A 13,644-nucleotide genomic window follows, 5' to 3' on the forward strand; every position below is an offset into this window, starting at 1 on the left:
ATTATACTGGGTGCATTGTTGCACAACATATTTCTAACCTCAGAAGAAAAATGGATCACCATGCTTTATCTGCCTACCTGCTTAGTCTCAGTGTGTCCCAGGTGATGCTTTCCCAAGCTGTACTCGCTGGCATTTAGGCATCAGATATTTGCCTGTCGATGCCTGCACAAGTGAGTTTTGAATACGTGTAATTGCAAGCATGTTGGATGATATCTCTGAGGTTTTCACACTTGTTCTGCACATTCTGAGCCGCTGCTGATAGAGCAGAATAGAAGTAGGGTGAAGACTTGAGAGAAACTTTCCTCTAACAGTAGACAGCATCAAGGTAGTTTCTGTAGTGTAGTGGTCATCACGTTCGCCTAACACGCGAAAGGTCCCCGGTTCGAGACCGGGCAGAAACACTGTGCATTGGGTGCTTTTTTTAGTGCACACTCTAAAACCTTATTATCTCAATGCAAGTTTAAGAAGAGGTGGTCTTTGAACACAGTGAGCCGTGAAAAACATTCTTTACCTTTGCAGACGAAACAAAGTTATCTCCATCCATCATCTGGGGGTTGTTCTTGGGCCTATTTTTATTTTGTATAAGCTATGTTGTATTGTTGGGGCCTTTACACCTGTGACATTGCTGTGAACGTTGTGAGTGGAAACGTTGGCAGGTGCAGACAGAAAAGTCAGAACTAAGCACACCCTGAGCCGTCAGGATGGCCGAGTGGTCTAAGGCGCCAGACTCAAGAGAGCTTGATCTTCAGTGATGCTGAGCCTTCTGGTCTCCTCATGGAGGCGTGGGTTCAAATCCCACTTCTGACAGGTCCCTTTTACACCCTTAAGTCTTCCAAATTTTTGCAGTGCATTCCCCACACACACCACAATATTTGCAGGAACCTGTAGTAAATAAAGAGAAATCCACCAGGCTGGGCCCTCAATCACAATTCCATGTATTTCTGAAAGGGACACCTCAGGCACACCTTCCATTACATTTGCACTCCATCACAGTAACTGCCATGCTGGGTTTCGAAATAAGCAGTTGATCCCATCATTTGTTGTGAGGCTCTCCTGCCACCTTTTGGGCAGAGAAGGCACTGTCCCTGCAACAACACAGGCAGACATGTTCAACAGGGCTTCCTGGTTATGTGGGAGGAGCAGATTGCCAATGGTCCCCCCTTGCAAATTCTAATTTACATAAGGAAGACAGAGAGGTAGCTGGGAGTAGGCACTACACACGGACATTGCACTCCCTCTTGTGATTTGCAGCCAATTCTAGATTGAGGCAGGAGGAAAGGAGGAGACTCGCCCAGCAATGGCCATACTGGGAAGTCAGCCACTCTGGGTCTACCAGGTGAATGTTTCAGGCCTGTGAGCCACTCATTTAAATCTCGCCTGATCGAGCCTGATCGAGCGCTGAGCGAGCGCGTTTGAATCCAAATATCAAACACCTCTTTCTCAGGCGCAAGAAATGGTGGGCCCTTCGTTGCTTCTGGTGTGGAAGTCTATGGAGCAAGGGTTCAGGACTTGCAGAGGAGTGCAAGTGCCAGAAAGTGCTTGCTGTTCTCATCTTTTTACTGCTCACTGGCCGATAGGAGATTGGCTTCCCCCTTCCTTGCTGGAGTGAAAAAACAACCACTTGAGAGAAAACATGACTTTGTGTGGCTCACTTATAGGGAGACGAGCCAAATAGCCCTGCTGTTTTCTGAAAGACGCTTCAGTAATTGTTCAAAATGTCTCCTGGCCACTCAGGCTCGTTGGTCTAGGGGTATGATTCTCGCTTCGGGTGCGAGAGGTCCCGGGTTCAAATCCCGGACGAGCCCATCCTGTGGAAGTTTTCAGGCTGCTTGTCATATAGGAGCCTTTCTTCTTTTCAATGCTATAAGACGCTGTGTATGTCGAGAAGGTTCCTTACCCTGCACGCTATTTTCCACTTTTGACCTGATAAAGGAGTGCAGGACTTCGTTGCAACTGCTTTTCTGGGCAGGACCAGCAGTGTAGGAACATTACATGCAAAGTGTTTTTCTAGTGTAATTTCAGGATATGGTTTCAAAATCGCCTATTGGAAAAAAAGCGGTCCTCATTCCTGTCTTCCAAAGAAAGAGAGACCGGGTAAGGAGAGCCCAACTTTGAGCTTCAAGGACGTTGGCCCTTAGTCGGTGCATTCCAACCCAATACATGCCAACAAGATTCCTGAGGTAGTGTCTGTTTCTGTAGTGTAGTGGTTATCACGTTCGCCTTACACGCGAAAGGTCCCTGGTTCGAGACCGGGCAGAAACAGCAGCTTGCTGTTTTTCACAGTGTTTGCATTTACTGGCTCACTTTATAGGAAAGCTGAGATAATAGAGGCTGTCTATTCCTCACCAGCCTGACGTAGTGTGCTCCAGAGATCTCAGTGACAGCTCGAAAAGAGAAGTGACGATAGCTTGCGCCATTCGCTTGCTCGCACTTTGCTCTGTAGGGTGGGCCTACTTCATGAAAGCAAGGCATGAGAGAAGAAATGCTTCTCTTGTCCTCACCACGAGCAGACACTTAAAGCAAACAAACTGTCTGAAGGACAGAGGCTTTTTAATTTCTTGTTTGATGACGGTCATGGAAAAGACAGCAATCATATTGCAGAACAGAGCAGCATGTACTGGCTAGCTGCCACTAACCCCTGGAGCCGTGTCAGAGGTGACTCTTGCATGGCTCGTTGGTCTAGGGGTATGATTCTCGCTTAGGGTGCGAGAGGTCCCGGGTTCAAATCCCGGACGAGCCCTTTTTAGAGGTTAACATACAAATCCTACTAAAAATGGACTATGCCTGACTATTTCTCATTATACTGGGTGCATTGTTGCACAACATATTTCTAACCTCAGAAGAAAAATGGATCACCATGCTTTATCTGCCTACCTGCTTAGTCTCAGTGTGTCCCAGGTGATGCTTTCCCAAGCTGTACTCGCTGGCATTTAGGCATCAGATATTTGCCTGTCGATGCCTGCACAAGTGAGTTTTGAATACGTGTAATTGCAAGCATGTTGGATGATATCTCTGAGGTTTTCACACTTGTTCTGCACATTCTGAGCCGCTGCTGATAGAGCAGAATAGAAGTAGGGTGAAGACTTGAGAGAAACTTTCCTCTAACAGTAGACAGCATCAAGGTAGTTTCTGTAGTGTAGTGGTCATCACGTTCGCCTAACACGCGAAAGGTCCCCGGTTCGAGACCGGGCAGAAACACTGTGCATTGGGTGCTTTTTTTAGTGCACACTCTAAAACCTTATTATCTCAATGCAAGTTTAAGAAGAGGTGGTCTTTGAACACAGTGAGCCGTGAAAAACATTCTTTACCTTTGCAGACGAAACAAAGTTATCTCCATCCATCATCTGGGGGTTGTTCTTGGGCCTATTTTTATTTTGTATAAGCTATGTTGTATTGTTGGGGCCTTTACACCTGTGACATTGCTGTGAACGTTGTGAGTGGAAACGTTGGCAGGTGCAGACAGAAAAGTCAGAACTAAGCACACCCTGAGCCGTCAGGATGGCCGAGTGGTCTAAGGCGCCAGACTCAAGAGAGCTTGATCTTCAGTGATGCTGAGCCTTCTGGTCTCCTCATGGAGGCGTGGGTTCAAATCCCACTTCTGACAGGTCCCTTTTACACCCTTAAGTCTTCCAAATTTTTGCAGTGCATTCCCCACACACACCACAATATTTGCAGGAACCTGTAGTAAATAAAGAGAAATCCACCAGGCTGGGCCCTCAATCACAATTCCATGTATTTCTGAAAGGGACACCTCAGGCACACCTTCCATTACATTTGCACTCCATCACAGTAACTGCCATGCTGGGTTTCGAAATAAGCAGTTGATCCCATCATTTGTTGTGAGGCTCTCCTGCCACCTTTTGGGCAGAGAAGGCACTGTCCCTGCAACAACACAGGCAGACATGTTCAACAGGGCTTCCTGGTTATGTGGGAGGAGCAGATTGCCAATGGTCCCCCCTTGCAAATTCTAATTTACATAAGGAAGACAGAGAGGTAGCTGGGAGTAGGCACTACACACGGACATTGCACTCCCTCTTGTGATTTGCAGCCAATTCTAGATTGAGGCAGGAGGAAAGGAGGAGACTCGCCCAGCAATGGCCATACTGGGAAGTCAGCCACTCTGGGTCTACCAGGTGAATGTTTCAGGCCTGTGAGCCACTCATTTAAATCTCGCCTGATCGAGCCTGATCGAGCGCTGAGCGAGCGCGTTTGAATCCAAATATCAAACACCTCTTTCTCAGGCGCAAGAAATGGTGGGCCCTTCGTTGCTTCTGGTGTGGAAGTCTATGGAGCAAGGGTTCAGGACTTGCAGAGGAGTGCAAGTGCCAGAAAGTGCTTGCTGTTCTCATCTTTTTACTGCTCACTGGCCGATAGGAGATTGGCTTCCCCCTTCCTTGCTGGAGTGAAAAAACAACCACTTGAGAGAAAACATGACTTTGTGTGGCTCACTTATAGGGAGACGAGCCAAATAGCCCTGCTGTTTTCTGAAAGACGCTTCAGTAATTGTTCAAAATGTCTCCTGGCCACTCAGGCTCGTTGGTCTAGGGGTATGATTCTCGCTTCGGGTGCGAGAGGTCCCGGGTTCAAATCCCGGACGAGCCCATCCTGTGGAAGTTTTCAGGCTGCTTGTCATATAGGAGCCTTTCTTCTTTTCAATGCTATAAGACGCTGTGTATGTCGAGAAGGTTCCTTACCCTGCACGCTATTTTCCACTTTTGACCTGATAAAGGAGTGCAGGACTTCGTTGCAACTGCTTTTCTGGGCAGGACCAGCAGTGTAGGAACATTACATGCAAAGTGTTTTTCTAGTGTAATTTCAGGATATGGTTTCAAAATCGCCTATTGGAAAAAAAGCGGTCCTCATTCCTGTCTTCCAAAGAAAGAGAGACCGGGTAAGGAGAGCCCAACTTTGAGCTTCAAGGACGTTGGCCCTTAGTCGGTGCATTCCAACCCAATACATGCCAACAAGATTCCTGAGGTAGTGTCTGTTTCTGTAGTGTAGTGGTTATCACGTTCGCCTTACACGCGAAAGGTCCCTGGTTCGAGACCGGGCAGAAACAGCAGCTTGCTGTTTTTCACAGTGTTTGCATTTACTGGCTCACTTTATAGGAAAGCTGAGATAATAGAGGCTGTCTATTCCTCACCAGCCTGACGTAGTGTGCTCCAGAGATCTCAGTGACAGCTCGAAAAGAGAAGTGACGATAGCTTGCGCCATTCGCTTGCTCGCACTTTGCTCTGTAGGGTGGGCCTACTTCATGAAAGCAAGGCATGAGAGAAGAAATGCTTCTCTTGTCCTCACCACGAGCAGACACTTAAAGCAAACAAACTGTCTGAAGGACAGAGGCTTTTTAATTTCTTGTTTGATGACGGTCATGGAAAAGACAGCAATCATATTGCAGAACAGAGCAGCATGTACTGGCTAGCTGCCACTAACCCCTGGAGCCGTGTCAGAGGTGACTCTTGCGTGGCTCGTTGGTCTAGGGGTATGATTCTCGCTTAGGGTGCGAGAGGTCCCGGGTTCAAATCCCGGACGAGCCCTTTTTAGAGGTTAACATACAAATCCTACTAAAAATGGACTATGCCTGACTATTTCTCATTATACTGGGTGCATTGTTGCACAACATATTTCTAACCTCAGAAGAAAAATGGATCACCATGCTTTATCTGCCTACCTGCTTAGTCTCAGTGTGTCCCAGGTGATGCTTTCCCAAGCTGTACTCGCTGGCATTTAGGCATCAGATATTTGCCTGTCGATGCCTGCACAAGTGAGTTTTGAATACGTGTAATTGCAAGCATGTTGGATGATATCTCTGAGGTTTTCACACTTGTTCTGCACATTCTGAGCCGCTGCTGATAGAGCAGAATAGAAGTAGGGTGAAGACTTGAGAGAAACTTTCCTCTAACAGTAGACAGCATCAAGGTAGTTTCTGTAGTGTAGTGGTCATCACGTTCGCCTAACACGCGAAAGGTCCCCGGTTCGAGACCGGGCAGAAACACTGTGCATTGGGTGCTTTTTTTAGTGCACACTCTAAAACCTTATTATCTCAATGCAAGTTTAAGAAGAGGTGGTCTTTGAACACAGTGAGCCGTGAAAAACATTCTTTACCTTTGCAGACGAAACAAAGTTATCTCCATCCATCATCTGGGGGTTGTTCTTGGGCCTATTTTTATTTTGTATAAGCTATGTTGTATTGTTGGGGCCTTTACACCTGTGACATTGCTGTGAACGTTGTGAGTGGAAACGTTGGCAGGTGCAGACAGAAAAGTCAGAACTAAGCACACCCTGAGCCGTCAGGATGGCCGAGTGGTCTAAGGCGCCAGACTCAAGAGAGCTTGATCTTCAGTGATGCTGAGCCTTCTGGTCTCCTCATGGAGGCGTGGGTTCAAATCCCACTTCTGACAGGTCCCTTTTACACCCTTAAGTCTTCCAAATTTTTGCAGTGCATTCCCCACACACACCACAATATTTGCAGGAACCTGTAGTAAATAAAGAGAAATCCACCAGGCTGGGCCCTCAATCACAATTCCATGTATTTCTGAAAGGGACACCTCAGGCACACCTTCCATTACATTTGCACTCCATCACAGTAACTGCCATGCTGGGTTTCGAAATAAGCAGTTGATCCCATCATTTGTTGTGAGGCTCTCCTGCCACCTTTTGGGCAGAGAAGGCACTGTCCCTGCAACAACACAGGCAGACATGTTCAACAGGGCTTCCTGGTTATGTGGGAGGAGCAGATTGCCAATGGTCCCCCCTTGCAAATTCTAATTTACATAAGGAAGACAGAGAGGTAGCTGGGAGTAGGCACTACACACGGACATTGCACTCCCTCTTGTGATTTGCAGCCAATTCTAGATTGAGGCAGGAGGAAAGGAGGAGACTCGCCCAGCAATGGCCATACTGGGAAGTCAGCCACTCTGGGTCTACCAGGTGAATGTTTCAGGCCTGTGAGCCACTCATTTAAATCTCGCCTGATCGAGCCTGATCGAGCGCTGAGCGAGCGCGTTTGAATCCAAATATCAAACACCTCTTTCTCAGGCGCAAGAAATGGTGGGCCCTTCGTTGCTTCTGGTGTGGAAGTCTATGGAGCAAGGGTTCAGGACTTGCAGAGGAGTGCAAGTGCCAGAAAGTGCTTGCTGTTCTCATCTTTTTACTGCTCACTGGCCGATAGGAGATTGGCTTCCCCCTTCCTTGCTGGAGTGAAAAAACAACCACTTGAGAGAAAACATGACTTTGTGTGGCTCACTTATAGGGAGACGAGCCAAATAGCCCTGCTGTTTTCTGAAAGACGCTTCAGTAATTGTTCAAAATGTCTCCTGGCCACTCAGGCTCGTTGGTCTAGGGGTATGATTCTCGCTTCGGGTGCGAGAGGTCCCGGGTTCAAATCCCGGACGAGCCCATCCTGTGGAAGTTTTCAGGCTGCTTGTCATATAGGAGCCTTTCTTCTTTTCAATGCTATAAGACGCTGTGTATGTCGAGAAGGTTCCTTACCCTGCACGCTATTTTCCACTTTTGACCTGATAAAGGAGTGCAGGACTTCGTTGCAACTGCTTTTCTGGGCAGGACCAGCAGTGTAGGAACATTACATGCAAAGTGTTTTTCTAGTGTAATTTCAGGATATGGTTTCAAAATCGCCTATTGGAAAAAAAGCGGTCCTCATTCCTGTCTTCCAAAGAAAGAGAGACCGGGTAAGGAGAGCCCAACTTTGAGCTTCAAGGACGTTGGCCCTTAGTCGGTGCATTCCAACCCAATACATGCCAACAAGATTCCTGAGGTAGTGTCTGTTTCTGTAGTGTAGTGGTTATCACGTTCGCCTTACACGCGAAAGGTCCCTGGTTCGAGACCGGGCAGAAACAGCAGCTTGCTGTTTTTCACAGTGTTTGCATTTACTGGCTCACTTTATAGGAAAGCTGAGATAATAGAGGCTGTCTATTCCTCACCAGCCTGACGTAGTGTGCTCCAGAGATCTCAGTGACAGCTCGAAAAGAGAAGTGACGATAGCTTGCGCCATTCGCTTGCTCGCACTTTGCTCTGTAGGGTGGGCCTACTTCATGAAAGCAAGGCATGAGAGAAGAAATGCTTCTCTTGTCCTCACCACGAGCAGACACTTAAAGCAAACAAACTGTCTGAAGGACAGAGGCTTTTTAATTTCTTGTTTGATGACGGTCATGGAAAAGACAGCAATCATATTGCAGAACAGAGCAGCATGTACTGGCTAGCTGCCACTAACCCCTGGAGCCGTGTCAGAGGTGACTCTTGCATGGCTCGTTGGTCTAGGGGTATGATTCTCGCTTAGGGTGCGAGAGGTCCCGGGTTCAAATCCCGGACGAGCCCTTTTTAGAGGTTAACATACAAATCCTACTAAAAATGGACTATGCCTGACTATTTCTCATTATACTGGGTGCATTGTTGCACAACATATTTCTAACCTCAGAAGAAAAATGGATCACCATGCTTTATCTGCCTACCTGCTTAGTCTCAGTGTGTCCCAGGTGATGCTTTCCCAAGCTGTACTCGCTGGCATTTAGGCATCAGATATTTGCCTGTCGATGCCTGCACAAGTGAGTTTTGAATACGTGTAATTGCAAGCATGTTGGATGATATCTCTGAGGTTTTCACACTTGTTCTGCACATTCTGAGCCGCTGCTGATAGAGCAGAATAGAAGTAGGGTGAAGACTTGAGAGAAACTTTCCTCTAACAGTAGACAGCATCAAGGTAGTTTCTGTAGTGTAGTGGTCATCACGTTCGCCTAACACGCGAAAGGTCCCCGGTTCGAGACCGGGCAGAAACACTGTGCATTGGGTGCTTTTTTTAGTGCACACTCTAAAACCTTATTATCTCAATGCAAGTTTAAGAAGAGGTGGTCTTTGAACACAGTGAGCCGTGAAAAACATTCTTTACCTTTGCAGACGAAACAAAGTTATCTCCATCCATCATCTGGGGGTTGTTCTTGGGCCTATTTTTATTTTGTATAAGCTATGTTGTATTGTTGGGGCCTTTACACCTGTGACATTGCTGTGAACGTTGTGAGTGGAAACGTTGGCAGGTGCAGACAGAAAAGTCAGAACTAAGCACACCCTGAGCCGTCAGGATGGCCGAGTGGTCTAAGGCGCCAGACTCAAGAGAGCTTGATCTTCAGTGATGCTGAGCCTTCTGGTCTCCTCATGGAGGCGTGGGTTCAAATCCCACTTCTGACAGGTCCCTTTTACACCCTTAAGTCTTCCAAATTTTTGCAGTGCATTCCCCACACACACCACAATATTTGCAGGAACCTGTAGTAAATAAAGAGAAATCCACCAGGCTGGGCCCTCAATCACAATTCCATGTATTTCTGAAAGGGACACCTCAGGCACACCTTCCATTACATTTGCACTCCATCACAGTAACTGCCATGCTGGGTTTCGAAATAAGCAGTTGATCCCATCATTTGTTGTGAGGCTCTCCTGCCACCTTTTGGGCAGAGAAGGCACTGTCCCTGCAACAACACAGGCAGACATGTTCAACAGGGCTTCCTGGTTATGTGGGAGGAGCAGATTGCCAATGGTCCCCCCTTGCAAATTCTAATTTACATAAGGAAGACAGAGAGGTAGCTGGGAGTAGGCACTACACACGGACATTGCACTCCCTCTTGTGATTTGCAGCCAATTCTAGATTGAGGCAGGAGGAAAGGAGGAGACTCGCCCAGCAATGGCCATACTGGGAAGTCAGCCACTCTGGGTCTACCAGGTGAATGTTTCAGGCCTGTGAGCCACTCATTTAAATCTCGCCTGATCGAGCCTGATCGAGCGCTGAGCGAGCGCGTTTGAATCCAAATATCAAACACCTCTTTCTCAGGCGCAAGAAATGGTGGGCCCTTCGTTGCTTCTGGTGTGGAAGTCTATGGAGCAAGGGTTCAGGACTTGCAGAGGAGTGCAAGTGCCAGAAAGTGCTTGCTGTTCTCATCTTTTTACTGCTCACTGGCCGATAGGAGATTGGCTTCCCCCTTCCTTGCTGGAGTGAAAAAAGAACCACTTGAGAGAAAACATGACTTTGTGTGGCTCACTTATAGGGAGACGAGCCAAATAGCCCTGCTGTTTTCTGAAAGACGCTTCAGTAATTGTTCAAAATGTCTCCTGGCCACTCAGGCTCGTTGGTCTAGGGGTATGATTCTCGCTTCGGGTGCGAGAGGTCCCGGGTTCAAATCCCGGACGAGCCCATCCTGTGGAAGTTTTCAGGCTGCTTGTCATATAGGAGCCTTTCTTCTTTTCAATGCTATAAGACGCTGTGTATGTCGAGAAGGTTCCTTACCCTGCACGCTATTTTCCACTTTTGACCTGATAAAGGAGTGCAGGACTTCGTTGCAACTGCTTTTCTGGGCAGGACCAGCAGTGTAGGAACATTACATGCAAAGTGTTTTTCTAGTGTAATTTCAGGATATGGTTTCAAAATCGCCTATTGGAAAAAAAGCGGTCCTCATTCCTGTCTTCCAAAGAAAGAGAGACCGGGTAAGGAGAGCCCAACTTTGAGCTTCAAGGACGTTGGCCCTTAGTCGGTGCATTCCAACCCAATACATGCCAACAAGATTCCTGAGGTAGTGTCTGTTTCTGTAGTGTAGTGGTTATCACGTTCGCCTTACACGCGAAAGGTCCCTGGTTCGAGACCGGGCAGAAACAGCAGCTTGCTGTTTTTCACAGTGTTTGCATTTACTGGCTCACTTTATAGGAAAGCTGAGATAATAGAGGCTGTCTATTCCTCACCAGCCTGACGTAGTGTGCTCCAGAGATCTCAGTGACAGCTCGAAAAGAGAAGTGACGATAGCTTGCGCCATTCGCTTGCTCGCACTTTGCTCTGTAGGGTGGGCCTACTTCATGAAAGCAAGGCATGAGAGAAGAAATGCTTCTCTTGTCCTCACCACGAGCAGACACTTAAAGCAAACAAACTGTCTGAAGGACAGAGGCTTTTTAATTTCTTGTTTGATGACGGTCATGGAAAAGACAGCAATCATATTGCAGAACAGAGCAGCATGTACTGGCTAGCTGCCACTAACCCCTGGAGCCGTGTCAGAGGTGACTCTTGCGTGGCTCGTTGGTCTAGGGGTATGATTCTCGCTTAGGGTGCGAGAGGTCCCGGGTTCAAATCCCGGACGAGCCCTTTTTAGAGGTTAACATACAAATCCTACTAAAAATGGACTATGCCTGACTATTTCTCATTATACTGGGTGCATTGTTGCACAACATATTTCTAACCTCAGAAGAAAAATGGATCACCATGCTTTATCTGCCTACCTGCTTAGTCTCAGTGTGTCCCAGGTGATGCTTTCCCAAGCTGTACTCGCTGGCATTTAGGCATCAGATATTTGCCTGTCGATGCCTGCACAAGTGAGTTTTGAATACGTGTAATTGCAAGCATGTTGGATGATATCTCTGAGGTTTTCACACTTGTTCTGCACATTCTGAGCCGCTGCTGATAGAGCAGAATAGAAGTAGGGTGAAGACTTGAGAGAAACTTTCCTCTAACAGTAGACAGCATCAAGGTAGTTTCTGTAGTGTAGTGGTCATCACGTTCGCCTAACACGCGAAAGGTCCCCGGTTCGAGACCGGGCAGAAACACTGTGCATTGGGTGCTTTTTTTAGTGCACACTCTAAAACCTTATTATCTCAATGCAAGTTTAAGAAGAGGTGGTCTTTGAACACAGTGAGCCGTGAAAAACATTCTTTACCTTTGCAGACGAAACAAAGTTATCTCCATCCATCATCTGGGGGTTGTTCTTGGGCCTATTTTTATTTTGTATAAGCTATGTTGTATTGTTGGGGCCTTTACACCTGTGACATTGCTGTGAACGTTGTGAGTGGAAACGTTGGCAGGTGCAGACAGAAAAGTCAGAACTAAGCACACCCTGAGCCGTCAGGATGGCCGAGTGGTCTAAGGCGCCAGACTCAAGAGAGCTTGATCTTCAGTGATGCTGAGCCTTCTGGTCTCCTCATGGAGGCGTGGGTTCAAATCCCACTTCTGACAGGTCCCTTTTACACCCTTAAGTCTTCCAAATTTTTGCAGTGCATTCCCCACACACACCACAATATTTGCAGGAACCTGTAGTAAATAAAGAGAAATCCACCAGGCTGGGCCCTCAATCACAATTCCATGTATTTCTGAAAGGGACACCTCAGGCACACCTTCCATTACATTTGCACTCCATCACAGTAACTGCCATGCTGGGTTTCGAAATAAGCAGTTGATCCCATCATTTGTTGTGAGGCTCTCCTGCCACCTTTTGGGCAGAGAAGGCACTGTCCCTGCAACAACACAGGCAGACATGTTCAACAGGGCTTCCTGGTTATGTGGGAGGAGCAGATTGCCAATGGTCCCCCCTTGCAAATTCTAATTTACATAAGGAAGACAGAGAGGTAGCTGGGAGTAGGCACTACACACGGACATTGCACTCCCTCTTGTGATTTGCAGCCAATTCTAGATTGAGGCAGGAGGAAAGGAGGAGACTCGCCCAGCAATGGCCATACTGGGAAGTCAGCCACTCTGGGTCTACCAGGTGAATGTTTCAGGCCTGTGAGCCACTCATTTAAATCTCGCCTGATCGAGCCTGATCGAGCGCTGAGCGAGCGCGTTTGAATGCCAATATCAAACACCTCTTTCTCAGGCGCAAGAAATGGTGGGCCCTTCGTTGCTTCTGGTGTGGAAGTCTATGGAGCAAGGGTTCAGGACTTGCAGAGGAGTGCAAGTGCCAGAAAGTGCTTGCTGTTCTCATCTTTTTACTGCTCACTGGCCGATAGGAGATTGGCTTCCCCCTTCCTTGCTGGAGTGAAAAAACAACCACTTGAGAGAAAACATGACTTTGTGTGGCTCACTTATAGGGAGACGAGCCAAATAGCCCTGCTGTTTTCTGAAAGACGCCTCAGTAATTGTTCAAAATGTCTCCTGGCCACTCAGGCTCGTTGGTCTAGGGGTATGATTCTCGCTTCGGGTGCGAGAGGTCCCGGGTTCAAATCCCGGACGAGCCCATCCTGTGGAAGTTTTCAGGCTGCTTGTCATATAGGAGCCTTTCTTCTTTTCAATGCTATAAGACGCTGTGTATGTCGAGAAGGTTCCTTACCCTGCACGCTATTTTCCACTTTTGACCTGATAAAGGAGTGCAGGACTTCGTTGCAACTGCTTTTCTGGGCAGGACCAGCAGTGTAGGAACATTACATGCAAAGTGTTTTTCTAGTGTAATTTCAGGATATGGTTTCAAAATCGCCTATTGGAAAAAAAGCGGTCCTCATTCCTGTCTTCCAAAGAAAGAGAGACCGGGTAAGGAGAGCCCAACTTTGAGCTTCAAGGACGTTGGCCCTTAGTCGGTGCATTCCAACCCAATACATGCCAACAAGATTCCTGAGGTAGTGTCTGTTTCTGTAGTGTAGTGGTTATCACGTTCGCCTTACACGCGAAAGGTCCCTGGTTCGAGACCGGGCAGAAACAGCAGCTTGCTGTTTTTCACAGTGTTTGCATTTACTGGCTCACTTTATAGGAAAGCTGAGATAATAGAGGCTGTCTATTCCTCACCAGCCTGACGTAGTGTGCTCCAGAGATCTCAGTGACAGCTCGAAAAGAGAAGTGACGATAGCTTGCGCCATTCGCTTGCTCGCACTTTGCTCTGTAGGGTGGGCCTACTT

The 13,644-nt window shown here is 47.5% G+C and overlaps 24 non-coding genes across 24 annotated transcripts; all 24 read left to right on the forward strand.

Moving 5' to 3' along the window:
* The first annotated feature begins 328 nt into the window (after positions 1–328).
* Positions 329–401, forward strand: TRNAV-AAC (transfer RNA valine (anticodon AAC)). Its single transcript has one exon. It is a non-coding gene; the product is annotated as a tRNA-Val (tRNA).
* Positions 402–695: 294 nt separating this feature from the next.
* On the forward strand, positions 696–807 carry TRNAL-CAA (transfer RNA leucine (anticodon CAA)). The gene is made up of 2 exons: positions 696–733; positions 762–807. It is a non-coding gene; the product is annotated as a tRNA-Leu (tRNA).
* Positions 808–1,733: 926 nt separating this feature from the next.
* TRNAP-CGG (transfer RNA proline (anticodon CGG)) lies at positions 1,734–1,805 on the forward strand. The gene has a single exon. It is a non-coding gene; the product is annotated as a tRNA-Pro (tRNA).
* Positions 1,806–2,189: 384 nt separating this feature from the next.
* Positions 2,190–2,262, forward strand: TRNAV-UAC (transfer RNA valine (anticodon UAC)). Its single transcript has one exon. It is a non-coding gene; the product is annotated as a tRNA-Val (tRNA).
* A 406-nt stretch (positions 2,263–2,668) lies between these two features.
* On the forward strand, positions 2,669–2,740 carry TRNAP-AGG (transfer RNA proline (anticodon AGG)). The gene has a single exon. It is a non-coding gene; the product is annotated as a tRNA-Pro (tRNA).
* Positions 2,741–3,125: 385 nt separating this feature from the next.
* On the forward strand, positions 3,126–3,198 carry TRNAV-AAC (transfer RNA valine (anticodon AAC)). Its single transcript has one exon. It is a non-coding gene; the product is annotated as a tRNA-Val (tRNA).
* Positions 3,199–3,492: 294 nt separating this feature from the next.
* TRNAL-CAA (transfer RNA leucine (anticodon CAA)) lies at positions 3,493–3,604 on the forward strand. The gene is made up of 2 exons: positions 3,493–3,530; positions 3,559–3,604. It is a non-coding gene; the product is annotated as a tRNA-Leu (tRNA).
* A 926-nt stretch (positions 3,605–4,530) lies between these two features.
* TRNAP-CGG (transfer RNA proline (anticodon CGG)) lies at positions 4,531–4,602 on the forward strand. Its single transcript has one exon. It is a non-coding gene; the product is annotated as a tRNA-Pro (tRNA).
* Positions 4,603–4,986: 384 nt separating this feature from the next.
* Positions 4,987–5,059, forward strand: TRNAV-UAC (transfer RNA valine (anticodon UAC)). The gene has a single exon. It is a non-coding gene; the product is annotated as a tRNA-Val (tRNA).
* A 406-nt stretch (positions 5,060–5,465) lies between these two features.
* TRNAP-AGG (transfer RNA proline (anticodon AGG)) lies at positions 5,466–5,537 on the forward strand. Its single transcript has one exon. It is a non-coding gene; the product is annotated as a tRNA-Pro (tRNA).
* Positions 5,538–5,922: 385 nt separating this feature from the next.
* Positions 5,923–5,995, forward strand: TRNAV-AAC (transfer RNA valine (anticodon AAC)). Its single transcript has one exon. It is a non-coding gene; the product is annotated as a tRNA-Val (tRNA).
* A 294-nt stretch (positions 5,996–6,289) lies between these two features.
* On the forward strand, positions 6,290–6,401 carry TRNAL-CAA (transfer RNA leucine (anticodon CAA)). Its single transcript has 2 exons — positions 6,290–6,327; positions 6,356–6,401. It is a non-coding gene; the product is annotated as a tRNA-Leu (tRNA).
* A 926-nt stretch (positions 6,402–7,327) lies between these two features.
* Positions 7,328–7,399, forward strand: TRNAP-CGG (transfer RNA proline (anticodon CGG)). Its single transcript has one exon. It is a non-coding gene; the product is annotated as a tRNA-Pro (tRNA).
* A 384-nt stretch (positions 7,400–7,783) lies between these two features.
* On the forward strand, positions 7,784–7,856 carry TRNAV-UAC (transfer RNA valine (anticodon UAC)). Its single transcript has one exon. It is a non-coding gene; the product is annotated as a tRNA-Val (tRNA).
* Positions 7,857–8,262: 406 nt separating this feature from the next.
* On the forward strand, positions 8,263–8,334 carry TRNAP-AGG (transfer RNA proline (anticodon AGG)). The gene has a single exon. It is a non-coding gene; the product is annotated as a tRNA-Pro (tRNA).
* Positions 8,335–8,719: 385 nt separating this feature from the next.
* TRNAV-AAC (transfer RNA valine (anticodon AAC)) lies at positions 8,720–8,792 on the forward strand. The gene has a single exon. It is a non-coding gene; the product is annotated as a tRNA-Val (tRNA).
* Positions 8,793–9,086: 294 nt separating this feature from the next.
* TRNAL-CAA (transfer RNA leucine (anticodon CAA)) lies at positions 9,087–9,198 on the forward strand. The gene is made up of 2 exons: positions 9,087–9,124; positions 9,153–9,198. It is a non-coding gene; the product is annotated as a tRNA-Leu (tRNA).
* A 926-nt stretch (positions 9,199–10,124) lies between these two features.
* On the forward strand, positions 10,125–10,196 carry TRNAP-CGG (transfer RNA proline (anticodon CGG)). The gene has a single exon. It is a non-coding gene; the product is annotated as a tRNA-Pro (tRNA).
* Positions 10,197–10,580: 384 nt separating this feature from the next.
* TRNAV-UAC (transfer RNA valine (anticodon UAC)) lies at positions 10,581–10,653 on the forward strand. The gene has a single exon. It is a non-coding gene; the product is annotated as a tRNA-Val (tRNA).
* A 406-nt stretch (positions 10,654–11,059) lies between these two features.
* Positions 11,060–11,131, forward strand: TRNAP-AGG (transfer RNA proline (anticodon AGG)). The gene has a single exon. It is a non-coding gene; the product is annotated as a tRNA-Pro (tRNA).
* Positions 11,132–11,516: 385 nt separating this feature from the next.
* On the forward strand, positions 11,517–11,589 carry TRNAV-AAC (transfer RNA valine (anticodon AAC)). Its single transcript has one exon. It is a non-coding gene; the product is annotated as a tRNA-Val (tRNA).
* Positions 11,590–11,883: 294 nt separating this feature from the next.
* On the forward strand, positions 11,884–11,995 carry TRNAL-CAA (transfer RNA leucine (anticodon CAA)). The gene is made up of 2 exons: positions 11,884–11,921; positions 11,950–11,995. It is a non-coding gene; the product is annotated as a tRNA-Leu (tRNA).
* A 926-nt stretch (positions 11,996–12,921) lies between these two features.
* On the forward strand, positions 12,922–12,993 carry TRNAP-CGG (transfer RNA proline (anticodon CGG)). The gene has a single exon. It is a non-coding gene; the product is annotated as a tRNA-Pro (tRNA).
* A 384-nt stretch (positions 12,994–13,377) lies between these two features.
* Positions 13,378–13,450, forward strand: TRNAV-UAC (transfer RNA valine (anticodon UAC)). The gene has a single exon. It is a non-coding gene; the product is annotated as a tRNA-Val (tRNA).
* The last annotated feature ends 194 nt before the right edge of the window (positions 13,451–13,644 follow it).

This window comes from Lissotriton vulgaris, chromosome 10 (assembly GCF_964263255.1).
Source record: "Lissotriton vulgaris chromosome 10, aLisVul1.2, whole genome shotgun sequence".
Lineage (NCBI taxonomy): Eukaryota > Metazoa > Chordata > Amphibia > Caudata > Salamandridae > Lissotriton > Lissotriton vulgaris.